Source organism: Miniopterus schreibersii (genome assembly GCF_964146895.1).
Source record: "Miniopterus schreibersii genome assembly, chromosome: 12".
In the NCBI taxonomy this organism is placed as follows: domain Eukaryota; kingdom Metazoa; phylum Chordata; class Mammalia; order Chiroptera; family Miniopteridae; genus Miniopterus; species Miniopterus schreibersii.
In genome coordinates, this window is record NC_138112.1 from 30,709,562 (window position 1) to 30,736,210 (window position 26,649).

At 38.8% G+C, this 26,649-nt stretch overlaps 1 protein-coding gene across 1 annotated transcript in view; it reads left to right on the plus strand.

Moving 5' to 3' along the window:
- The window catches only part of TENM4 (teneurin transmembrane protein 4), a 2,309,694-nt gene that overhangs the window by 769,897 nt on the left and 1,513,148 nt on the right, over nt 1–26,649 (plus strand). Inside the window, exon 4 of the mRNA XM_081155445.1 lies at nt 10,025–10,077. The gene's annotated coding sequence lies outside the window, so the exon portion shown is untranslated. The remainder of the gene's footprint in view (nt 1–10,024; nt 10,078–26,649) is intronic.

The following is a 26,649-nucleotide window of genomic DNA, read 5'->3' on the forward strand; positions in this document are numbered from 1 at the left end:
CCCTACCCCTTCTGGGATTGCAACCCACATTCAGAACTAGACTACAGTGAAAAGGGAGGGGTGGGGTCTTCATGGCTGAGGTTGCAGTAAAGACAGACAAGTTATATGACAAGGCACTGGTCATAAAATTTGGCTTAACAACCCCATAGTCTCCTCAATGTAAGAAGGAAGGGCGTTCAAAGGAAACCCATATGTGTTATGGGCATCATCTCTTGTATTTATTTCATTACTCTGAGCTTATAGTTCCCATTGGTAGTGCTGCTTGAGCTCCTGTAAACCTGGCAACACATGGTACTTAAGAAATATTACATTAATAAGGGATTTCTATTCATCTTCTATGGTTTAGATTAGCACCAAGGCAGTTTAATAGACACAGAATGGCAAGACTAATAAGAACAAACTTACTAGCACATATAATCAGAAGTAATGATCCTTTTCTAGTTGGATCGTGGGGGTAGTGGGGATAAAAGATGGAGAGTCAATTGAGTGAGAAGCAGAAAGACAGAAGGAAGTAGGGCCCAGGCAGGCTGGCACACTTTAAGCCAATGCAGAAGCAGCAGGTTGTCTTGCTCCCCATGAGGACTGGGCAGGAAGGAAAAAGTACCTTTCTATGATGCTGGAAGACAATTTGCCAAGTGGGTGAAATAGGATTTCCCCCCTTATTTCTGGTTTCCTAGCAGGTAGAACAAGACCCTTGAACCCATAAAAATCTTGGTTCAGATTTTGTCTCTTCTATTTGGTCTATGTGTTATTTTTGGACATTATTTCAACTCCTGGGGTATAAGTCTCTGTATGCATACAGTGAAGCCAAGAAAACTAATTTGGAGAATCCTTGTGAGGAATAAATTAGATAAGGGACTTCAAGGAGTCAGTGTGACACCTGGAACAGGACTGGCATTGACAGTGCTGAGGTTTTACCCCGCACAATTACTAAAGGACACCATTTGCATCTGTGTGGGATAAATTTTTACACCCCTATGATACACACACATGTCCTTACTGAGGACCCTGGAGTAGCAACTTGTAAGTTAAATGGCCTACTCCTCCTCATCTCAAGGTGTCTACTTTAAGAGTGCAAAATCAAAATCATTTGCCATTAATTTCTCACACACATTCTGTTGAGAGCAGGAATGCAAAAGGTGGGCCACGACCAACTTGTGGGTCAATGGCATGTACCATTCCCTCCACTTAAAATTTTTTCCCCTCATAAAGTCAAACTTTTTTGGCTAGTTGTAAAGTGTTCCATGATGCCTTACATGCCTTTTCAACCTGAGCTGAATTAGATATCTGTCTCATGGGTAACCATAGCCCACATCATTGTTCCCACAGGTGAAAACTCTCAGGGAACACGCCACTCTGTTATTTTCTGTGACTCAACCACAAGATTGTGAATTCCTTAAAGTTCTTATTTATCCTTATATGTATAGCTCCTAGTACAATGTCCAGTACAGTTATTATTCTGTATGTGCTTGTTAAATAAATGAGTACACAGAATATATGTAAATATACTACAGCATGACCTCGAGGAAGTTGCTGAATCCTTTGAGCCTCAGCTTCCTCATCTGTAAAATGGGAGAAAATGCATACCTAGCAAGTATATTGAGCTATATAAAACACCTGGGCCACAGTATGTACTCAGTAAGTGGGACTAGGATTCAACAGATTTTAAACTTTTAGTATAAAAGAATGCATGCCATGGAGCCCCTTAATTTTTGAGGTTCCTGTCTCCCTCCCAGATGCCATTTGCCCTTTTCTCACCACAAGGATCTATTCCTATTTCCTCTCTGCACTCCATCATAAGTCCTTTCACTTATTCTGTCTGACACACACAAACCCATTAAGTCTAATGAATATCCATTCTGACATTATGCTGCTTAAATATTGCTAGTGTGCCTAATGATTTTGCTTTTAACTGTGAATCTATTTCTAAAAGTGAGCAGAGCTAAACATCATTTTAAAATTCCTGAAATCCAGATAGCCACAGTTCATTTTCTGCCAACACTTTTGAGCACTGATCATATAGAAGATGCAGAACTAGTCACTACAGTGAGATAATAACATGAGCATGGCCCTACCTCTACTCTTAAAGTTCAAGGCTTTAGATCAGCAATTTTCAACCCTTTTCATCTTATGGCACAAATAAACTAATTGCTAAAATTCTGTGGCCCACCAAAACATATATTTTTGCCAATCTGACAAAAAAATAGGTATAATTTTGATTTTATTCACATTAGATGGTTATTGTTGTGTTGGCTGTTGTCATGTTTTTATTTGACAATATAAGAGAAAAGAGGTCAGTGCCTCTGACTAAATAGTCAGGTATTGCATGATTTAAAAATTATTGTGGCACGCCAGTGTCCTGCAGTGCACTGGTTGAAAGTCATTGCCTTAGATCCAAGAGTCTCCCATTAAATATGCCCAGAAGTGACACTCACAATGATATTTTCCATCACTATGATTCAGATCTGTTCTGTTAAGCAAATGTTGACAGGACAACCTGTAATGACACCAGATTTGGGACTACATGCTTCAAAAATGGAGCTAAATAAGACATATGCTCTGTTGTTATGGAGCAGGTAAATTAGGGATTAAGAGAGGAGAATTAAAACATTATTTCAATACAGTAGGCTAAATGGTTGAGTCAAGTGCAAGGAGTGTGGGTAGTAGTAAGAGAAGAAATAAAGTTGGACTAGAAAGTAAGGAAAACCTTGAGAAAGGAATGACCTGCACAGGATTTGTTGAAGAAGACATCTAATGGTAGAGGTCATATTTTGACCCTTGTGAGAATCAAAAGGAATGTTTAACTCAATGTTTAACATAGAGTAAGTACTCAATCAATATTAATCTTATTATAAAATAACATTTATAGGAATTATCATTATTAAATAATAATTTTCTAAGTGAAAATAATTGAGTAAGAAAGGACATTCCAGGAAGAAGGAAAATAGGAGCTAACGTGTAGATTTTTGAAAAAGTATGGTGTGTATAAGGTTACTACAAACTATTGTATTAATAGCGTAGAATCAGGGTGAGATTGATGGAAACTGAATACGGGCAGGCTGGAAAGAAGCAGGTGGGTCATGCCAGGCAACCTAGATTCCATCTTGTATAAGGAGGTATGGTTTTAAGGAAACAAGTGACTCAGTGGGATTTATTTTTAGAAAGACTACTTGGCATCCACGTGGAAGATTGATTTTAGAATTTGAGGCAAGAGACAGGAAACATAGTTAAAGGTCATTACAGTGGATCGGGTGAGGAGTAGCAAAGGCCTGAACTTTGGGCAGGGCTAGACAGAAAAAGAGGGGAAAAAGGAGGCCCCCATGGATACTATGGAGAAATGACATAGGTGATTTATTTCACCAGTTGTGTGATGAAAATTACAAAAGGGTGAATGAAAATACCAGGATTTCTCTCTAGATGAGTGGTGGCATGGACAGAAGCAATTCAGTTTGGGGCATTAATGGACCGAGTGGAGAGGTCCAACAGACATTTTCGTACATGAATCTGAAGCTCAGGTAAAGCATCACTGTTGGAATAGTGGCTTGGGGATCTTGTGCAAACAGAGAGCGTAGCAATCCTAACAATGGAAGGGATTGCTTGACTAGGGCCTCTAGATATGCAGAAGAAGAAGGCTAAGTATACAACTCAGCAGACATCTGGGACATTTAGATAGGAATAGCTTAGCGTAAAAATGCAGCAAGATCAGAGTGGTCTTCAGGAGCCTAAAGCTGATAGCTGTCCACAGCAGTTATCAAACAATAGTGTATATAACAGTTGGGCATCCTGTAAAAATGAAGATTCCCAGGCCCTAAGAGGGAAAGCTGATTTGAGTATATACAGTATGAAGTCCAAAAAATTGCACTTCCCAGCAAGATCAAGATGATCAGAGGCAGGGGGTTCACGTTTGGAGAAACACAGATGCTGTTACTGTGTGGATGGGAGAAGATTGGGCCCAGGCAACTTGATTATCCAAATGTTATGCTTAAGGAACTAGGTGTGAGCCACTTCTAGATTTGCTTGGCAGGTAACCAGCAACAAAAAGAAATCCTTGTCACCAATCTTCAGTTATTTCATGAGCCAAAAATATCACCCAAACCTATGTCAAAACTTCACACACCCAGAGCAGAGTTTGCAGACACAAATAAAAGTCAGGCTGGGGAAAATGAAGGAAATCCAATGCACTATATTTGTATTCTGTCACAGAGGCACTGTCTAATGTTGCTGTAACTATGATGTATAGGTCTATCAAAGCATGTGTTACCATGGTCTGAATTTCCCAACTGGAGAAAAAATGATTAATGTAGAGATTTGCATTCAATGTGGGCTTGGACATCAATATTTCAACTTAGGTAAACAGGAACTTTACCTAATTTATTGGCTCTCATTATGGATGGCTTGTAGAAGCCAAATTCCCCGTCTGCCTCCAAAATGACCTTTCATGCTCTACAAATCAATCTAGAAGAAGTGAAGCAAGTTGGTTAATATTTTAGGTAGGAAAAAAAATGCCGTCACATGTCAGAGACTTAATTGTTGTAATTTTGACCCATTTTGAAATTAGTTAACATTTGCTTCAGGCCTCTGACTTCATGCATTATTTATTTTCATCTTGGCCTTGCTTAAGTCTCTTCATGAGCAATATGCCCATAACATGCAAGAAGCTTTTTCTAAATACTGCACTTGAATAATAGCATTTTGAGGTAAAAAAAAAAATAAAATGTAAAGACCAAAATGTGTCCTCTCTACATGCATGAATGGGTATACACACACACAAACAACATTATATAAGGCCAAGCTACCTTTGGCATATATTTTAGCTCTCATTGGCAAAGTCTCTAGATGTCACAGCCAGCATTACAGCGCAATTTCCCTGTAAGAGTTTCACGTTGCAAAGTATGTCAGAAGTTAATCAAAGGGTAACAATGCAAAAACCTATGCATATGTTTCCTGGAGACTGGGGCCAGCCCATGCTGTCACTCACTGTCAACACTGTGGCATGCAGGGGCATATCGCTCCTTTTCCTCTCCTGTGAGAAAATGTTCCTTCCCACAAAGGTCAATGCTTTTATGGCATTAAATCTATTAGCCTATTGTTATAGGCTGATAGATCCCACAGAGAAGGCATCTCATCCGCTGTCTGTCTCAGATGCATGGTTTCCACAGCTTCTTGTGGTAAAGGGTCAATCCCTGCATCTTGCCTCTTACTGTCATCAGTGTTGGCCTATCTCCTATCATAACCTGCATGTTCCATGCTCCTGTGAGTAATCACGTATACTTGGCCTTGAAAATGACTATCCCGCGACTTGTTCTGTGTAATTAGGAATCATTAAACCAGCTACACTCTCCAGCCAGCCCCGGAGCTCCCAGGGCTTGAATAAGGAAAGGTAATCCACCAGAACATTCCACACACCAACACTACGGGAGGAGGGCTGTTTAGAAGCCCTCGCAGAAAAAATAGTCAGAAACTCCAGTGTATTTCTGAAATGTTTACCACCTTCAAAATCACCTCTCATTCTTTTAGGCTTGGCACTTATTTAAAGTTAAACAAAAACCAGTGGAAAGATGAGGCTCGACAGCTGTTTCCCAGATGTACAGAAATAACCATCGCAGCTGTCTGAAATGAGGGCATTTGCATTTGCATCGGTTTGGATTAAATCTTTCATTGATTTGGGTCATCGTGTATGTACAAATCTCAGAACAAAAGATGTGCATGTCCAAAACAGCAGTTTTAAATCTTTAAGCAAGAATATAGAAATTCTGCGGATTACTTTGCCTGGTAAAATGCAGTCTTACTGAAGATGATTTTCATTGCACAGACTTTAACTGAGGACCTACTTACCTCACTGTACATTTTCTTTGTATGCTAAAACCCCACTCAGTTTTCCAGTTTAATTGTTACCTTCCCTTGGGAGCTCTCTCCAGTTCCCAGAGTTAGAATTAATTGATGTCTTCCTTCTGGAATTTAGAACCAAACTTGTCTAGACTTGAACATGACACTCTCACTTCCTAGCAGTACTCATTGAAGTAAATGCTTAATAAGGGCTTATGGTATCAGAATGCCAACAGGAAGGAAGGAAGAAAGGAAGGAGGGAAGGAGGGAGGGAGGGAGGGAGGGAGGGAGGGAGGGAGGGAGGGAGGGAGGGAGGGAGGGAAATGCAATTCTATTAACTCAAACATATAGTTTTGGGGAAAATATTTATATAATTCATAATTCAGAAGCACTTTAACTTTGTTGCTGCTGAAAGTATCATTTTAATATTCTCCCCTATTCTTTAGTGTGAAGCTTATCAACATCCATTGATAATTTTCAGATGAAAACTGAAGCCTTATAAATCCAAATCCTAAACTCTCTTTCACATCCTGTTTTTTTTATGGAAAACAAAGCCTTCATTTTTTTAACTTGTTTTCTTTAAAATTCAGACTCCCAGATCCCCACAGTATTTTGGTTTTTCTCTTATTTGTAGGATTCCTCCCCAGCAACAGTACGCCCTTTCTCTTAAACACTGTTCCACTCCCCCATCCCTGCCCAGGGCTTTCATGTTGCCTTTCTTTCCTGGTCTTATGCTCATAAGGCCAATGCTCATTTATATCAACAAACCCAGATTACCTTCTAAATGCAAAAAATGTGTATATCTCTTATGGCTAAAAGCCCTAGTTGTCTTACAAGTACTTCAAATGTCCAAGACTGAATGTATAATGCCTTTTCTGCCAGGACTGCTCTTTCTACATACCCCAGAACAGACCGACCGTCATCCACCCAAACTCTGAAACCACAAGGCTCTGTGTCTTCCTCAGTTTCTCCCTTGCCCCCACCCTTCATATCAAGTCATTCCCCTCACCTGTCAATCTTGACTCCAAAACTGACTTTGAACCCTACCTCTCCTCCCACACCCTCACCATCTTCTACACATGAATTCATTTGCACCAGTTTTGCATGCTTTAGGCCCATTTATTTCAGTGTCACAGGCACCCTCTACCTTAAGATAAATAAATGCATGTGTGCGTTCCTGCCTCCCTCTCATCTGCAGGCAATGTCCTTTCTCATTAACCATGGTGTTCACTTATTCATAGGACTCCTCAGCCAAACCTAACCTCCGTCTTCACCCTCCACCACCCCAAGCCCCTCACTGCGCCCCACCTTTAAAAGCACATTTTCTGAATCTATCGCCTTCTTGAAATGTCTGAGCTCAGCATGGCCAGTCACACTCCTGAGCTCCTTTCTGCCAGCCGCACCTTTCCCTCCGCCTGCTGACCTGCTCATCCTTGGAGTGAGTCCTGTGAGGGTGGCCCTGGCTCTGAGAAGGCCCTATTGCCGCGCCCCTGACCTTTGGCTTCTGTGAAGAACAGTGTGCTTGCTTCTTCAGCTCCTTTCCCTCGCCACCAACTTGCTAGGCTCCTCAGAACAGTCTCTTTTAATTCTCAGGAACTAACAAGTTGCCTCCAATGTCATTGCTATTGAATGAATAAAACCTTTATTTGGTCTAACTTGAATCTTGATATTTTAATCTTTTTTTCTGCTTCTATTCTGGTATAAAACCTATATTTAGTTCCTTTAATTATCTTTTTAAGCACAGTTTTTATTCTTAATGAGGTCACTATGCATACATGAGGGGGTGTCAAATCTTTTACATTTATGTTAAATTCTCATGTTTGACTTTCTTTCCCTAGTGGAAAAATTAATCAAATTTTATTAATTCAGCCTTTTTTTTTCATTCAATGAACTTTTATCAGAAAAACAATTTGTGCTGGACACTGTGCAGAAAAATTGGGGTGCATAACTGATTGTAATACCATTAAATATAAGGACCGGCTGAGTCATTGCAGGGTGTTTTGCTAGTAAACAAGTCAATTAATGACCAAAATAGATTTCAGTCATTATTTTTCTCTCTCAAAGACCAATAAAGAGGAATGAAAGACATGGTCCCTAAATGTCTTAAAATTCTCTTCTATCCTGTTCTTTAGCACCATTTTCTTATCCCTAGAATCTCTTACTCACCAACCCAGAAACTAACCCACTAATTCACGCTCTCTCTTCCTCCCCTCCTCTCTCTCCTATGTATCCTTTCCTGACTGTCCGGCTTGCGGCCCCCTAGATCTGCGGACCCCTAGATCTGCTGCGCTAGCCTCCTGCTGCGCCTTCTCCACCTAAACAGTGTATTTCTTCTTTCTTCTGTTTATCTTCTGAGAATGAGCGCTCTCGGCCCCATTTTTCCTATTCCTATCTCCTTCCTTCTAACTTTATGGTTCTCTGTTCTCTATCAACTATCCCAGCTCTTCATCACAGAAGTCCAGAAACTGGTCAGAAAATGAAAGGACTATGTCCAAATGAAAGGGTGTGGTAAGGAGAAGTTATGGAGCTAAGTGAGCAAAACCACATGCTTTTTGTTTGTTTGTTTTATTTTAAGGAGAAGATGAAGTGTTTTGAACACACCTGTTAATTTTTGTCTCATCAGTGATTAAGATGTGGTCACCATCCCTTACACCCTACAGTATGATAGGGAACAGGAACATACTAAACCATCAACTCTCATATTATATGAAAAATGCTATGATAGAATTACGTGCAGGGCAATCTGAGGACACTTACAAAGGCCCCTGTTTTAACCCTAGTTTTGGAAGAAACAGGGAAAACAGTATCAGAAAATGATTACTGGTTGTGATGGATAATTTTAAAATGATCTATTTGTTTGGTCCTTACATGCAAATACGAGTTTGAAGCTAGAAGGGAAATTAGAAGATGGATTTAATAAGTACAGGACTCATCATAAAAACATATTGATCAGTGATTAGCATTTTTAGTTTGGATTCTGATGGTGAGGTTATTGGGAAGATGCCAACCTAGGTGCATTATCGCTTGAACAGTATCCTTTGTAAATCTAAGAAACTTTTTTCTCTTTCTAGTGGAAGTCCCTGTGCCAGTTTGCCTTCTCACATGATTTTAAAGAAGATTGATTCCTAATACTACCATTTGATATGTCTTATAACTAGTAAAGCATAAGACCTCTTCTTTTGAAATTTTACACAAAGCATGAAAAAACACTAATACTGAAGGCAAAAATGTAATGTTAGGGCTCTGTATATTTGAGTAAAAATGGCTACACTGATAATTTAAACAAAAATGAACAGACCTTTCAACTTGACCTTTGTGAATGTGAATTTGTAACTTAATATCTGACATTGTAGGGACATTAACATTAAAGTCATGATCTTAACTCATAAGAGTTAAAATAATTTGAAGGTGTTGAGTTCTAGCATTTTAGAGGAATCAGGGTTTCTACTGAAATTAGGTGTGTTCTTAATCCTTTCATAAAGCATAAAGAGAAGGCATATCCATCATGATCAACTATGCATTTCTTAGAAAATATAATAAACATAGACAAAGAGAAGGTTTCTCCATTACATTTTAAAGATTATATATATATATATATATATATATATATATATATATACACACACACACACATATGACTCCTAGTGCATCAGAATGTTTTCAGGATTCTTTCATGCTGAGGAAATGCTCCTGCTCAAGTCCATGATTACAGATTTAGGATCAGGCTCATCGCTTTCATACCAGCGTGAATTCAAATTGCTTATTAACAGGTGGGCGATACCTTTGGAGAAGTCAAATCATGTAAGAACATACATATGTTGCACTTGCTATGTCAGAGGCATTTTGTAATTAGCCTGAATTCATTTGCCAGACCCCTCCCTGAGTTAGCGAGGTAGGACACTGCTGAGACTCTTTGCACTCAGAAAATTGAAGTTAGAGAGATGAAATGGCTTTCAAATGACTCTTGTTTCATCTTGCCAGGCCTTTACTGAAGGCTAAACTCAGGGTAGGTATAAATTCTATAGGTAGTATTTGAGTCATTTGGTAGAAACATTCTTTTCTCTTACTGCATTTATGTATTTTTCTGGAATTATGGAGTGTGATTGTTATTTTTACTGAAAGGATTGCACTTGTCCTGATTCTTTATGTTACAATTTTATGCCCTACTCATTCTACTCCTATATTTCTCCTTTCCTAGAGAAATCACATTTTCACTGGACTGACTGGACCAAAAAGGCACGGCTGAATGAGGTAAGCCGTTTGGAGCATTGCCATTAACACCCACATAGTGTAAACCCCAATCCTGTGAGGAACCTAAAGTTAATTGATCTGGCTTTACAATGTGGTCAGGTCACACCCCGCTGCCCTCCTCGGTCAGTCCTCACAAGGACTGAGTTCTATAAAGCAAACAGTGCAGATGGGTAGAGCAATTACTAGTTTGGTCTGTTGGCCTCAAATTGGTCAGCTAATTTGGCAGTGGCTGCAGAAAATATATAAACAATTTCTTTAGACCAGCTGGGTATTGTCAAGTTAAGGAGATATTGTGCTAAAACATAGCTGCACTGGGATTATCACCCAGAATTTGTCCACTTGTCTGAGAAGAAGGAAACTTGGGAGGCTACAATGTCTCAGGACACTTCCTACCCATTTGGGGGGACAGAAGGCAGAGCATCCTCTCAGTCTGCTGAGCAGAAGGTGTCCAGAAACAACACATGCTTTGCAATAGAGTCTGAATCAAGGGAAGTAAGAATGGATCTAGCAGCACCAGAATAAAGTGGAGGTCCTTGAGTGCTGGCTTCTCTGGTAGAATCTAGATCCTGGGAAGAGCTTTAAGTTACTGATTTCTTGGCCTTATTGCCTCTGGTTTTAAAATTGATTTTCTAGCGTAAACCAAATGACTTTTCTTGGAATCAACTGGAGAATACATAGGTAAACTCTTAAAAATATTTATGTCCATCCATCTGCTAATTCAGTTTAGGAAAACCTCTTTTAAGAAAACCATCAAACACAAGTACTAACATTTATATCAATTACTTTTATTGTTACACTATTTATAATAATGAAACACTAGTAAAAAAAAACACAATGGAGTATTATGTAGTTGTTAATATTATGATTTTGAAACATTTTTTTATCCCAGTAGAAAATGAGACAAGTGAAAAGCAGTATTCAAAATTATCTATACTGGGGCATGACTTCAATTTAAATATAGCAATTAGATCAGAAGAAAATGTGGCAATTGGTCGATTTTAGGATGCCGATGTATTCCCACTGTAACATCTCTGATATCAGCATGTGTCCTACAATTAATGGTACCTTCTAGGTAGGATTGGAAACATTTTTTTAGTGATACATAAAATAACTTTGCATCTCTGTATCAATGGCACCTTAGATTTGGGAAAAAATCAGCATGCTAACATAATAATGCGAAATTTCACTGAATGTATAACTGCACTTCTATGCACAATGAATATTTATTGTACATTTAAAAAGGAGACAATTTTGTCTCAATCACTGATGTAGAACATTCTCCATATCCTGACCCAGCAACATTTTTGTTTATCCCGGATTATTTACTCAACACCCCAAGCAAGTTTCTAGGGTCTATCTGGGGTAAAAGATTCATGTTGAACAAAATTAATTTTTTTATCAAATTTGTGTTTGGAAATCTGCAATACTTAGGTCTGTCTATAGATTTCTCTGCGTTCGAAATCAAGAGTCCCTCGCTCATCACAATTTACTCCGAGAGCCCTTTGTGTGTTTGTACCTTCCCGTTAGTTTCTTCTCAAATCCAAGTCCCTTTCTCCTGGCCCATTCAGTCTGCTTTCTCTACTACCTCATACTACTTTCAACTGACACACATAAGATATTCTAACCAGTGCTCGACATGAGCTGGGGGCTAAATGAGAAGGGTATGGCTTGGAATTCACAAAGTCTTAGTTTTAAAACATGCTTCTGCTCCTCAATGACTATGTGACCTTGGGAAAGTCACTAACCTCCCTGTAACCCAGTTTCCTCTTCTGTGAAATGGAGACAATAATACAAGTCTCATAGGGATAGTGCATGCATTTCATGAACTAATGTGTGTAAAGCAAGGAACACCTGATCATATGTCTAATAAAAGTTTATTTTTCTCTTTTTTTATTGATGTGTGGTTTTTCCAAATAGACACTACCTTCTACACAGTCCTCCAAGAGGATCCTCATCAACTCACACTTCACTTCACACTTCAACTCACACTTCAAGGCCAGAAGACACCCCTCCCCCCGATGTTCTTTGCTATGGAGGAAACCTTCCCAAGTACCCTTCTTCCACTTTCACGTAACAACTTCTTCAGAGGCTTGCAACTTCTGGCTTACACCCCACAATCCCCTTTTTTCAATTCTATTATTCTATAGAACCAAATTAACTCTCTGGAATTCTTGTCTGATTTCAGCTCTGTTGAATCGCTATCTTCTCTTACAGATTCGTATAAGACTGAGTCAGGCGTATAGGGTAGAAAGGTGGACAGAAAACTGTGTGAACTTAGGGATAAGATCTTCTAGTAAGAAGCAGAGTCCCTGCATAAGTAAGATAACAAAAAAACAAAAAAATGGGTTTTCTTCTTTTTATTTTTTTAATTAATTTTATTGTAGTAGCATTGGTTAGTAACATCATATAACTTTCAGGTGTACAACTTTATAATACAAAATCCATCTGCTCTATTGTGGACTAACCACCCAAGTCTAGTCTCCTTCCTTCACCATATACTTGACCCCCTTTACCCTCTCCATCCACCCCTAACCCCTTCCCCTCCGGCAACCACCATGCTGTGGTCTGTATGTATGAGTCTGTTTTATTTGTTCATTTGTCGCTTTTTGTTTTATATCCCACATATGAGTAAAATCATATGATTCGTGCCCTTTTCTCTCTGATGTATTTCACTTATCATAATACTGTCAAAGTCCATCCATGTTGTCACAAGTGGTAATATTTCAACTTTTTTTTTTATGGCTGAGCAGTTTGACCCAGGATTGGATGCAGAAGCTGTGGTACATGCACATAGTGGAATACTACTCAGCCATAAAAAGCAGGCTCTAAGTGGGCAGTGGAGGTCCGGGAGCTCCTCATGATTACAACTGCCACTTTTCTATATCGCTTTTCAAGATCATTGGTAATGACGCCAGTTGTTATCTCTCTGAGACCTTACCCACTGACCCTAACTCCCTAGCCTTTCAGGTCTCCAGCTTTTGTAAGATCTCAGCCTTCTAATCGCCAGTCTTCTTTTCTGCCGGTGTTCACCTTATCTCATGTTCCTTCTTTTCTATGTTGGCTTTAATGGTTTACATTGTAACTCTGCTTTTCCTCTTCCAAACCAATGTGATTCAACTCTATATTTCCTTATAATTTGCTCAAATGATATTCCTTATATTCAGCCTCTAAAATTTTTCAATTTGACCTTCAGATCTCCTTACTATGAAATTAGGCCTTATTTTATCCATTCATCCTCTAAACTATGCCTTCAATCTCCTATTGAACTTGGGTGAAAACTTGCTAGCTTGGGAATCAGGACAGCACAGCTCTTCCTCCCTCCAGAAGGAAGTGGACAACTCAAATTATGTTGATTATTTGAAAAATTAAATCCCAATATTCCAGGTTACATCTATCCAGGAAGGCTACATGGTCTTACGCAGGAAGTTCTGTGGTGCTGTCCCACAGGTTATTCCATTTTCAAATCAAGCTCTTCCCTGTCAAAAGGGTTTATAACTCTGCCGTTACTGAAAAATGCTGATGCCATAGGGTGAACCAAACCACATAAAAAGTATCACAAAGGATTTTACAATAATGAAGGGTTAACAGTCTGGAAAAAAAAAAAAAACAGAAAAAAAATACAAATTTAAAAATAAGGTCCTTTAGTGAAAAGCAGACATCCTAGGATAGATAAGAGGGGCAAAAAAAAGTGAGGTACAAAGGAATGGAATGTCATTTCTCCGCAGAATAGATTTACTCCCACACCACAGATGGTTCAGGATTATCACTAAATTCTTTAATGAGAAGGGATTGGAATTTAGTAACAAAGCCCATTGGATAATCTTCAAAGTAACCTCATGTCTTACCGATAGCCTGTTCTAGAGAGCCAACATTCTTTAAGTGAAGACAAGCCAAAAAAAAAAAAAAAAAGATATATGCCATGAAAATGATAACACTCTCCACTGGTTATTCATACTTGTCAGGCAGTGCATTGAGCACATGGATTCTTGCATTTAATTTTACAACCACCTCTGTAGCAGACACTGTTATTTCCATTTATTTATTTATTTTAGTCAAGAGAAAACCTGAGGCTCAGAGATTTAAATTAGTTTGCCCAAAGCCCCTAAGCTAGTAGCAAATAACTTTTGGATTTGAATGCAGTGCTATTTAACAGGACATACTGAGCTCTTAACCAGAGGCCCCGTGGCCTTCCATGAGGAATGGGTGTGAAGAGGGGAAATGGGGTTTACTTGGAATGGCTAGGCAGGGCGAGGAGGAGCTAAAAAGCCTGTGGAAGTGGTAAGGGAAAAGGGGCTTAGCAAGTTTCAGGAAGCAGCCAATCCCTGCCACCCCATTCTTGCCTCCTCACTGTCTCTGCCCACCTCTACCTCTGCTCAGCTATCTTCCTACCCTCAGTATTTGTCCCAAGGAGGCCATACCAGTCTCCTCCCTGCCCCCGGCCCCTCTCTCACTGAGTAACAGGCTTGTATTTCTGTTATGTAGTAGATGTATCTCCCCCTGAAGCCTCCCAAACACTCCTCCCCTTAAAGAAAAGCAGCTACGCCTAGTTTGCTACTTGAAATGTATGAAATGTGATTGTGTTTACTTTTTGGGATTGAAACCAATCACCTAAAAAAAAAAAAAAAACAACAACCAAAAAAAGCATTTTTAGGCAAGAAAGATGTCAGCTCCACCTTGCATTCAAATGCCCCAACTTCTCAGACTCACACTGAACAGCCATGAGCAAGTCACTCAGGTTTCTTTTCTCTGCTTGCTCTGTAGCCCAGCAGTGAGAGCGGGGGCTCCAAATACACTTCATCACATAGATATTAAAGTTCTTACTCTCTTTGCTTCTGTTCATTCTTTCTTTCCTTTTGACCTAACACAACTTCTTAAATTTTAAATTAGGGTTTTGAGGGTTTTTGTCGTTGTTGTTGTTTTTCTCCCCAAGGGGAACATGTACAACTGCAATAACAATTGTGAGTGGAGTTGTATAGCACACCACAAGGATATTTTCACTTGGCATGTGACACCTGATACACTGAGAAGGATGCTACATTCACCATGATTTCTTAAAGAGGTATATGTTTTCAAATACAGTGAAAAAAGTTAGTTGTTTTAACTTAGAAGATAGAACAACATTTTTAATCCTTTCAACAGCCTGAAGAATATAGAATCAGCTGTTTTTTAAAATCCAACACTGGCTGTGCCTCCTGAGATTTTTCTAGTAGATCAGCGGGTAAATAATTACATTTTGCCCTTGAAATAAATGGAAAAAAAATAAGTCAAGGTATTTGGTAGGTGAGCCAAGTACAGAAACCCGGGTACAGATCTCACCGGGGCAGGAAGCCCCAGATGCCTAGCAAGGAGCAAAACTGGGAAAACAAGAACTTGTCCCCAAGGTAACCGTTCCTCCCCTAGCATATTGCTGGTTTAGACCCCCCTGAGCATTCCTCCCTAAAGATAACATCTAGGCCTCAGTTGTATTTCAGCTCCAGACCCAGATAAGCAGTGAAACCAGACAAGTGCCATCATGGCTGCCTTAGGACCAAATACAATGACCACCAGCCCTGGCGCTGACCAATCAGTGGAGACCAGGACCCTGAAAGAGCACACTTGGAAAGCTGATGAATATTCTATTGAGATACTCTCCTGAGACCTCCCCTTAGATTCCTGTCAAGAAAGAGATAAATATGCTCAGGACAAAGGACCCAGTGTGTGCTCCCCTCCAGGGGAGATCGCCAGGGCCATCTCCATCCCTCCAAGAGGACCCCATGAGACTTGCACCCAGGGGAGCAATGGGCAGTGGCAGCTCATCCCAGGCTTACCCCTGAACCTGTCTCCAAGGCCCCCTTCTCTCTCTCTGACTCCTCAGGGAGCCAAAGCAGCCCAGCCTGGGCTCTCCTGTTGCCTCTTCTGTGCTCTTCCTTGTTTCACTGTCCCAAGGATATTTTTTGCTGCCATCATGGACCCAATACCCTTTTGCTCAGTGCTGTGTAGCCCTTCCCTTTGGGTACCCCGTCCCTATTTAATAAATTTAATTTTCCTTTATTCACCCATCTGATATGGCTATTTAACCTGCCCGGGCACCACCGACCATTAGCCTTTCCAGTATAACAGTGCAGGGAACATAAAGATCGTATAGTTTTCTAGAATATTGTTATTTTGGAATTCAGTTAGCTAGTCATTGGAGTGTTTGTCTAGTTTATTGTTTTAAATTGTCTGATACTTAATCTAAACTCCTTTAGGAAGTCTTCCTTGGCTGTTTGGCCTCCTTCACCTAGGTGGCCTTCTTCTGACCTCTCCTGTCCTGCTGTGCACACCTATATGGAAGGATTTGATACATTGAATTGTAATTAAGCATTTATCTCCCCGACTAGATACTGAACTCCTTGAGAGCAGGGAGCCACATCTTTTCCTCTCCTTATCTACCAGCACAGTGTGAAACAGAGTAGATACTCAGTCCATGGTTTTGGAAATGAACTGAACTTGGCTGTGATGAATGGCCAATGGTGGGGACACTTGTCCAGGATGGTTTTCTTCCCTTCAGGGACATAAAGAAGTTTAGAGGCAAATTCCAGCATACCAATAAAGTGACAGACATGAAAACAATACCCCAAGTATTTCTTCCCTTTCTTGCAAAGCTAAGAAACAATGCCCAAATCCCAGTAGAACAAGTTAGTTCAAAATGTGCTTATGTTTGAACAATTCAGAAATAATAGTAAAAATCAAATTCTTTTCTCATTATTTTATTCCTGAACCAGAATGAAGACAATAATACAAATGAGGAATTGACAAGGCACTTCATTTCCAGAGGGAGGAGACAAAACAATCCAATAACGATAAACACAAAACCCTTAGGTGGTCTTAGCATGATGATCTCACACATTCTAATTTTATTCTCTGCTTCATCCTAAGCTTTAAAAAATATTGTTGTGAAATCCAAATTCCTTGCCAAACAACTGATCCATGATCCACAAGCATGATCAACCATCAGGAGAAGACCTTACAGCAACAGTGGTGCCTCTCTCTATTAGAATAGACTTCTACACTCTGTGAACATATTTTCACATATAATATCTGAGCTCATCTTCACCAAAATCCTGTATGGTAGAAAGACCACACGCTGCTATCTTATCCCCATCTTACAGATAGCAGAATAAATACTGAGTACTTCTCCCAGGATCATAAAGGTCTAAATATTTAGATAAATATCAGCTAGAGCACTCAATAGCCATGATGAGAGAGTCCACCATGAGGGACTCGACTATCATCAGGGTAAACTCTGCCATCTCAGTCATTCAGTCCAATGCTAGGGCTTAATTCAGAGAACCAAGATGTGTATTTGACTTACACCATTTAAGACATGCAGCTGGAATTCCTACAACTCAACAAACCTTTATTGAGCTCCTTCTATTAGGTGTGTGTGGGGGTCACATAGTAGATGTGTAAAGCATAGAAATAAATATTGTCTACAAAATGTTAAAATATAATTTTAAGCACAAGAAGAAAAGTTTTTATTTGAACTTCTCATAAAACTCTATGCCTGTGTTGGTGGTATTATGTCCATTTTTTACAATATGCCCAAGATAACAAAGCAAAAATGTTCCAGAGCGTTACCCCTCCTTTCCTCATTAGAACTTGAAGCCAGGGCCACCCAACTCCTGGTCCATTTCATGACATCATCCTGTCTCCCTGTAGATGCAGCAGAGAATGTTTCTTATTAATAAGACTCTAGAGAGTCTGTGTAGGTCTTTGAGGCAAAATATGCTGGAAAATACGATTTTGAATTGCTAGTGATTATTAGCTCATCATGGAAAGCAAGCCTGGAGAAATGTTGCAAACCAGTGTCTTCTGACACAAAGCAGTCTGCAGACATGAGGTTGTGGTTCCAATACTCACTCTGCAAACAGCCAGGCTTACCTGATTTGTTGCTTTCTTGCTTTTGTTTCTTTGAAATTGATGTCAGCTTCATTCATGGCAGGAAATTGGTTGTTCCATGGTATAAAAATCACACGTTTGTCTCACCTGTTCAACTGAATGTAAAATGACAGGACATGCCTCGTGGGGATTTTATATAAATCATGTCTATCTGAAGATAGATTAATTTGGTCTAAAGTTATTATAATGACATGGTTCCTGCCTGCCAACTAATGGAAAGAATATGGGCTTCAGGACCCAGCTGTACTTGCTGTTCAGCTAAGTGACCTTGAGGAAGTCATTCCTTCGCTCTGAACCTTGGTTTGTTTTTACATTGATACAAAGATCAACTGAGATCTAAAGGCCTGTAAATAGGAAGTTGTATTATTATCATCATCACCCTTTTTGTTAAGGAAGCGGTGTTAGAAAAAAATCTTTTGACAAAAGGGAAACAATGTTTTTACTTAATATATTTATGAACATTTAGATCAATTTATCCATAAAAAGAAAAGAGAAACAGTACTCAGCAAAATGCAAAAATCTGCAAAAGATTTCTGCAGGATCATAGGCCTCCCTTCCGCTCCCCTTCCTTTTCTTATTACCTAGGGGTTACCCCTCCTCTCCCCATTCCTTTCTGCTCTGACCCCTCCACCCCAGCAGAACCGCGAAGGACAGGCTGTTTAGTCTTTTGGACTCATTGCTGTTTCGTAGGGTTATGGTGTGGAATAGGGGATGGCTGCAGAGCCAGGCTAGAATTTAACAGGCAGTGGGCAAAGCCTCTCAGGACAGACTCGGAGATGAGATAGAAGAATGTGAGCTAAAGGCACTGTGACAGAGGCACGCAAAGGCCGGGGACGGCAGTGCACAGAAGAAAGATCACAGGACCATGCATGTGGCTGCCCTGCTTGCACAATGATAGAGAATGAAAGTTTTCAACCTTCAAAATCTTCATTTAAACAGGGGGCCTATCTCTGTTTATCTCAGAGGGTAGATGTAGAGATTATAGGAAATAGTGTAAATAAAAATTGTACTGCAAACTAAGCAGTTCTATACAAATGTTATTATTAATGTTCCTATTTACTTTACCTTCACCCTCGCTTTCCCAAATGTGGCTTGTTGAAGCATGGACTGTCATAATTATTTGCCTGTAACAAAGGCTCACTATTTTTCAGTTCTGGTTCACAGTGCTTCACAAGAATTAACTTAATCATCGCTTCTTATCAACCCTTCTTGAAGATCATTAACATGTTATTATAGACTCTTTGTTAAGTATAACTTTTTTAACCCTAAAAATTCAGGTGTAATAATATCAAAATAGTTTTATTATTTATCTATCTATTTGCCTGCTATTTATGCAGATATAGACTGGGAGCCTGCTAGGTATTGCCCTGAGTTCTATAGATAAAGTGAACTTGCCATTGGCAATAGCCAGTTAAGGACATCAGGGAACATTGACTTTGCATAATATTGTTATTATACATGTAAAACTTTATTTCTCTCTGTCTCCCTCTCTCTCCCTCTCTCTCTCTCCCACACACACACACAGACTTACACACACTCACACTTCATCCCTAAAATTAGGATGACATATCTACCTTATGGAGGTTATAAGGGTTGCTTGAGATGATTGAAGAGAAGTTCTTTTAACAGTTCATGGCCAGGAATGGCTGCAGAATAAGTGGAAGAAATTATGATACAGAAGAGGTGAAAGGAATTCAAATGCATTGAGTATAGTGTTTATACCAGGCCCCTTCTACAACATCGTGTGAATCTTATAACATCATGAAATGATATTATTGACATTCTTCATCAGCTTTATCACCATAATGATCCTCATCCTCAGTATATAATTCCTATATTATATGAGGAACCTGAGAAGCAAGGAGGAGGTTTAACTTATTCAGGGTAACTTGGCTACTGTGTGGCTAGGATATAACTCCCCATCTGTCTGTTTTTAATTCTCTTTGTTTCCTCCTTCAAAAAGAACTATCTGATGATAATATCCCACAGAGTTGTACCTCCTTTCGCTGGACATTTTTGTCATTCTCTTCGTGTGATATTACTATACTATATATTTTGTATTAAATTCATGTAGGTTTGTGGTCAACTTCCTGCACATTAGTCTTATCCTCCCAATTGGATTTAAAGCATTTTGGGGGTCAGGATTTGTCTTATCTCTGTAAATATGTACCATGTGCTCTGAATATCTAGCTGTGTATGATGATGTGTCAGTGACATGGACTCACAATACCTATTGAATAAATGGTTCTCCAGGTGAGGATTGTATTATGGCCCTGGTATCAACCACCATTTGTAAACCATAGCTCTTTGGAACACAATCTTTTGCAAACATCAGAATCACCTGAGGACAGATTGCTGGGTCCCACCTCCAGAAGGAGCTCAGGAATTTGCATTTTTAAAAAGAGACTAGAGGATTTTTGTGCTAGTGATTGGGGGCTTTTGAAGACCACTGTCAATGACCATTGCTGTAAAGAATGCACGTGTAATGTGCTCTTCCTAAATCATAAATTTCATTAATTCATGAGCAGCTGGGAGGACTATTTTTTAACCTTGTTCAAGTACTAAACTGTGACATGTTGCAATAGCTACTAGATCCTACATTTGCTTGTTTACTTTTGAAAACTATTTCCTTATTGAAGCTACTGATGAGAGGCTAGAATTGAAGTCAGAAATGGACTCCTTGCCTTTTTATAGTTTAAATTATATCCCATCTTATGGCTGAAGGCAAAGATTGATTATTTCAGCGTGTGAGCCTGTTTGGCTACAGCGAGAGAGCATGTCAGACAAGTCTAGATCCATATCATGGTTCCATTAATTTTGACTTCAGCCCTCTGAGCCACAGTGTCCTCATCAGTGTTTACAAATGGGGAATCATAACATTAGTCTAATTAATATTGTGAGAATTAAAGAAAATGATGTATGTGAGCATGACCAGCACATGACTAGTGCTCAGGAAATGGTAATAGAAATCCATTCAATATCTACATCTCTTCAGATTAAAGAACCAAGGACTTTTTAACCCCATTACCTGTTCAACTCCTGCTCATTAGTAGAATAAATTTGAAAGTAATAAGTAATTTAAAAAGACCATTGTTAAGGCTATCTAAATTTTATTGAATCTGTCTATGAAAGCTTCTTAAGTAGCAAAGAAAAAGGGAAGATAACAAGCTCCAAGAAATTTAAGGCATTATTAAATACTTTTTAAGCTAGTGCATTTCTTTCATATACTTCACTCTTTTTGTTTTTGATACTAAGACTTTAGGGGATAAATAGAAAAATGCAAATTTTTTTTCTTTAATTATGTTAAGTTCTAAAAAGAAAGAGGCTTTCTTCATTAGAATGAACCATTTTCATATAATAATAAAAGAGTTGCATATAAAAATAATAAAATGTTAAGATTAGTGAAATAATAGGATTAGAAACAAAGTAATTCTGTTACAGGATAGAAGGAATCATCTTCCCTGGTTGCTCATGGAAGTGGGGTTCTTGGGATACCGCTGGGAGGATGAGACATGGTAGAAAGCTTTATTTCTGTGGACTTACAGCCCTGGGTTTCCAAAGTCCCATTTGCCTTAGTCCAGTCATAGAAGAAGTATATCTGGGGGTTCAGTATTGCTAAATTCAGTGCCAGTGTCTAGAGTTTCTGAACCATATTGGAGCAGTGTCCAATCCAGCATCAGTCTAGCTTAGCTTGTGTTTCCAACTGTAGCCCATTAGTCCATTGCATGTGGTATCTGCATGGATGTGGGCCACATGGATAAATGCAAGGATGCAGGAACAAAAGAGCTCCACAAGCCAAGAGTCAAGTGCAACAAGAGTAACAGAAGAGTGAATTTTTTTGTTTAGGAGATTATGCATTCCCCAAATTTTTGTGGGCTTGCAATGGCCATGCCCATTATGGCCAACCATCTCTGTCCCCAGGTTTTATTGAAGGCAAGTACCTTCCCTGTGGCACGCCAACTTTCCTGGGTATGTGTCTATCTTCCCTATGTGGTACCCTGGGGAGTGCAAAACTGCAGCTTCCTGGTGAAGCTGCCCAAATGTCATGCCTGTAATGTCTGTCCTTTCCTTTGCTTCTTTCCTATTATTAAAAACTAACTAATTGCAACAATATCAATAGAAATGCAATTGCACGTACTAAGTAATAAGACATAAGCAAAGCAAGTATTATTTTATCTATTTTACAAATGAGAAAACAAAGGCACAGAGACACAGAAATCATTAAATAGGGGAGGCAGGATACAGATTCTGGTAAACAAGTCTGTTGTCCTTTTTGTTAAAAAAAATTATATAAATAATTACAATATTTTAATTCTGTTCTTTTTTATTCCCCATGTACAGTGCAGAATCAACTCAAAACAAGTACTACTTTTCAAAGAAATTTATTATAAAACAATTTTACAAAGAAATGTAGAGTATGTTTTCTTAAAAAAGTGAGTGTGATTTTTTATGCCAGTCCTATAGGAACCTTAAGTAAAGACATAGGTGAAAGAAGGCAATGTCAATGAGTGCCTTTTGCAGACTAGCCACTACATGCATAGACTTGTTTGTTTGTTTTTTTAATTCTCATACAGGGTCATCACATGTTATAATGATTTTATAGTTGGGCGAACCCAGGTACAAAGAAGGACTATCTTGCCTGCTAGACCCAAGAGTAAGACAAGAGAAAGTCTAACTTGGAAATTTGATTCCTGTGACTTGAAGGATATCACACAGGCCTTCTGCCTCCCAAAGGAAGGACAAATGAACTGTCAGATTAACATCCCCTCCTCCCATTCCCTTTTTCATATTTGGTAAGGAAGCCCAGCCACTCCCAGGAGCACTGGGAAATCTGCGATGTATTTATCATAAAGCAGGCCTATCTGGATCCTTTTCTTTCTCATGAGACAAATAGCGTAGTGCTTCAAATACATATCAGCCCAAGGTTATTATGTGTAATAAGGAAAACAGAGAAATAATTGGTTCTAAAAAAAAGAAATCATACAGAGGACTGGTAGAGAACAGCCTAACGTATGAATGCATTCTATAGAAACTGGTTAAAGTCCCATGCCTTCCACAGAGGCAAGTGACTCATTCTAGTTGTAAATGGTTAAATCTAGGAAGGGCTTCTTAGAGGAGAAAAACTATTACTTTTAGGAGTAATGTATTCACTAATCCCCAAAGGAAGATCAGTCTCAATTTTACATCTTCCAGAAATCTTTGAGCCACTCTGTAAACCAATAACCTGAATGGCATGGAGAGAAACTCCATGGGAATTGATGATAAGTGAGCTGGTCACTGGGAACCTTGTGTAGCCATTATCTGAGCCTGCTAAACTCCAGCTAAGAAAGGGGGCAATCAGAGTTTCTCCAAGCTTTCTCTCTATTCTTTGGGTTTGCTTTGGAATTAGTTTAACATTTTATCCTGCCCCAGAAGTGTGGGATAGTGAGAGAGGCATAGCTTTGGAGTCTGACATATAAAAATTCAAATCTTTCATTGCCACTTACCAGACAGAAACCAAAATCCAGACCCATACTATGTGACTTCAAAGCCCATTGCTCTTTCTTTGAATCACATTATGTCCAAAAACAGACATTTCTTAGAAGCCTATTGTGATATCTGATGTACAACCATTGAAAACAATTCATAGATCATAATTTAAGAACAGGAAAATCAGTATTTATTAAGTGTCTATGTACCCAGCACTCTGTTAGGCACTTTCACATCTATATTGATATATAGTTGTATTACACACACACACACACAAATACTTATACACACAGTTATATATAACTTTTATAACTGGTGTAATAATTCTGCAAGTCAGGTTCTGAGAAATTAAAATTATTCAGTTAATGAGTTGCTACTGAAATTTGGTTTTAAAGAGGCTTGATTTCAAAGGTAGAGTTTGTTCTACCACAATATGTGGCCTTAGGATCAATCTTCTCAATTAAAAGAGAAAATAACTATTTTAGCATAAAAAATCTGGAGCTGTGAATGCATGAACCGTCTCTGGTGATGTCTGTAAGCTCTTTGAAGGTAGGGAGAGTTCTTTGCTGTACACTGCTCTGCACTCCATGTTCTGTGGATGCACCAGAAAGGTCTAACCATAATAATTATGAATGTTAGCCTATTGGTTCTGAGCAGCACATGTCTCCAATTATTATATTTTATAGTTAAAAGGCCGTGATTCTTGCTGTTAACAAATGACAAATTGGAATAAAGTAGCCCCCCCATATCTATGGAGGATACTTTCCAAGACCCCAAGTGGATGCCTGAAAATGCGATAGGACTGAACACTATATATACTATGTTTTATCCATATATATACACTTTATTCTCTTTGGCATATCTCAATTGCCAGTATCACTGCTCTTGCCCTGTGGGGCCACTGTTAAGGAAAAGAAGTGTTACTTGAATACAAGCGCTGCGATACTTTGATGGTGGATCCAGTAACTCGGCTGGCTTCTGAGTGACTAATGGACAGGTAGCTAGCACATCATGGAGATGCTGCACAAAATGACAATCCACATCCCAGGCAGGCTGGACACGAGCAGCACAAGATTTCATCACAATACTCAGCACAGCTCACAACTTGAAAACTTATGAATGGTTTATTTTTTGGAATTTTTCATTTATTCTTTTTAGGCCCCGGTTGACCACAGGTAGCTGAAAGCATGGAAACTCAAACCGCGGGTAAGGGAGGATTACTGTACAGGCTGAAGTTTTGCTGCTTCTCCTTAATTGCTTTTTCTTTTTTTTCTCAGCAATGCAGCTTTTCTTTTGATTTTTAATCAGGCTTTTAGCAAAAATGTGAATCAATAGTAATAATACTTAGCAATTTTCCACTGCCCTCTTATAAATCCTACCCCCACTCCCTTGTAGAAGACACTTACCCTTCCCAACCTGTACATGAGAAAGAAGTAAAGCCCAAGGTGGGTATAAAGGAATGTTTGGGGGATACAAATGAGATAGGGATGCACCTGAGGCTAGAGACCAGTCTTTTGGCTTTCTGATCTAATTAGTTGGTTGCCACTAATTTTGTCAATTATACAATTTTCTTTTATATAAAAGGGGGAAATGTACTATGGCAATCTAGAGAAATAAAACAGGTTTTGGAGGTACAAGAAGTAGCCCTGCACAGGACGCAGAGAGTTAAATGGTGCATGCACGATCTGAGATGAGAGAGATGTAGCAATCTTTCCATTGTTGTCAGTTCTAACCATGACAAAATTACATGGATTTTATACTGCTGCACAACTGACTCAAATTCCTGGCATATGCACACACATTTTACAGTTAAATGTCTTGGGATATTCATATATCTACTTATATTTTATTATTGCTCTAATAATGAACATGTTGTTTAGCTTCTGTGTTGTATCGAATGATAAGTTGGATGAAACAGGAAGATCACTAATTGGTGGAGAAGACGACAAGTTGTGAAATGGAGGGCATAGGATCCCCGCCGAGACTATGATAAACTATGTATATTTTTAATCTTTATTGTTGAAAGTATTACGGATGTCCCCTGCTCCCACCCTGCCTCCCAGGCCTTCACCACACTATTGTCTGTGTCCATGGGTTATGCACATATGCATATAAGTTCTTTGGTTAATCTCTTCCCAAAACACCCCCTCCGCTCTTAGATCCATCAGTCTGTTGCATGCATCCGTGTCTCTGGATCTATTTATTTTGAATGCAAATGTCATGCAGATTCAAAAGTTGAATGTCCTTTATTCAAAAGAGCAAATTCACAGTTCAACTAGTCATAGATTCTTTTAAAAAATCTGATGAAACCCAAGGATTCTCTCATAGAAAATAAATACAAATTGTTATTCGAAACATGTCTCTGAGAGAAGAGAAAATATGTGGACAAAAAGGAAGCTAAATAACAAAAAGAAGGATTCTAAAGAAAGGCAACTTAATCCGTGATGTGCATCATTACACCAACAACATTTTTAACTCATTAAGGGTTTGGTCGCAATCTGGTTGAAAGCTATATCCTTATTTGTTTGTTTTATATCATGTTACCTGGGTTTTTTTTATATACTTGGTTGCCAATAAATATTTTCTTTATTATATTTATCAGCCAGAATTCTAACCCTGGCACTATGAATCCAAAGTACCTGAAACAAATTTAAAGCATTAGTATTAATAGGTATCAGAATGAACAAGTCATGAATTTTCTGAATGAATAAAATAATTAATATAATTTGTTAAGCAATATCTACATGTCAAACACTATTCTGAGTGATTTATATCCATGATCTGGTTTAATCTTTTGAAGCAAATATCAATATCCACATTGCCCTTCTCCCACTCACACAGAAAAATATTACATAAAGTTTCAGAAAAAATTATCTCCATAAAATACTTTTATTATATAACATTTAAAATGGCATAATCAATTTGAGGATGATCGCTAAAAAGGCCCTTATTTAGTCCAGACTGATTTAATCTCTTTCCATTTGGGCAGGCACCCGAGGGGGAACTAGTGATGGAGAAGGCAAGTTACACTCATAGACTCGAAATGTAAAGACTCACTTATGCTGCCCTAAGTATTTCCCAGAAAAGTTAATAGAAGAAAAAAAAGTGTATTTGGGGGCTCATATTTAGATTCACAATCTGAAAAGAAAAGGGAATAGGGTTTAGAATCAGACAGCTCTAGAT